Raw genomic sequence first — 1,319 nt, forward strand, 5'->3', positions numbered from 1 at the left:
TTCTGTCCCCTCACCTGGGTCATCTGCCCACCTCCACCTCCTGCAGGCTCACCCCTTTGTTCCCTGCTTTCTCTTTCTCTGCTTCTCTCTGCCTGCCTCTTTCTCCTTCCTTTCTCTTTCTGTGACCCTGTCCTCAACAACTCTTTCCCTTCCTCTATTGTACTGTTTCTCTGTGATTCTCTCCAGCCCCCTCTCCCTGTCTCAGTCCTCTCCATCTCTCTTGCTTCCTGTCTCCATTCCTCTCTTCTCTTTTTTTCTCCGCCTTTCCCTCAGTGTGTGGATGACTGGCCAGCTCTCTGGACATCTCCCTCCCTCCAGCTCCCTTGGTTCTCACTGTGGGTCCTTCTGTCTTTGTCTCTTCCATCTTTCCTCTTCTCCCCCTGGGCCCAAGTCAACTTCTCTCCATGACTCCATCCTCCCATCTCCATCCCTCTCTCTCCCCTCACCCCCTACCTCCTCTCTCTCTCCCTTCCCTCTCTCTGTTTCAATCCCTCTCTCTCTATCCTCCTTGTCTTTCTCCTCTCTGTTCTTCCCCTCCCTCTCTCATCCCTTCTCTCGTCTTCTCTCTGCCTGTCCCGTCCTCTGACCGACCTCACCCCTGCATTCTCTACTCCTCTCCAGTCCTGCTCAGTGAGCCGCTCACCACCAACCTCTGCCTATCACACAATTTAAAAATTACAGGAAGATGGTGGGGGGCACAGGACTTATGGAGAAATGTCTACACCCAGCTCAACTTCCCTTAGAGCCGCCTGGAGTTGGTGATACGGGGGGCAGCTGGCGCAGTGGGGAATGGGCTCTGACAAACCCTGAGTTTCTGTGAGGCTCCTCACGGGCTCCACAGCTGCTGCTGGGCCCCCTTCTATTCCCTGTCAGGAGAAGTTGGCCACCTCATGGGGATGGACTCCTGTCCATCTGCTCACAAGGCACCACGGGCAGTCACTAGGAACACAGTGACTATTTCTAGAATGAATGAGCGCAACCTCCACCCATGGCTGGATACAGGATATTCCCCCATCCCAGAAGGCCCCCTTGGGCCCTTCCCAGTCAACACTACCCAAAGGGTAACCCTGCTTTTGTGGCCAGCAAGGCAGTATCTGCCTGAGTTTGAAAAGTGTATGAGGAGTCACACCTGGTATACTTTGGGGTGTGAACTGGTCCTCCAGGAAGCGGACACCCAGAAAGATAGGACTGCAAATGTTTATTAAGGGAAACACTATGGAAATGAGAGAGAGAGGAGGGAGCACAGGGCATGGGGCATCAAATATGGTGGAGACTTTTCCAAGATATCATGGCCCAGGAGACTCTTCAAATTTCAAAAT

Source organism: Colobus angolensis, unplaced genomic scaffold, assembly GCF_000951035.1.
Source record: "Colobus angolensis palliatus isolate OR3802 unplaced genomic scaffold, Cang.pa_1.0 Scaffold12, whole genome shotgun sequence".
Taxonomy (NCBI): Eukaryota; Metazoa; Chordata; class Mammalia; order Primates; family Cercopithecidae; genus Colobus; species Colobus angolensis.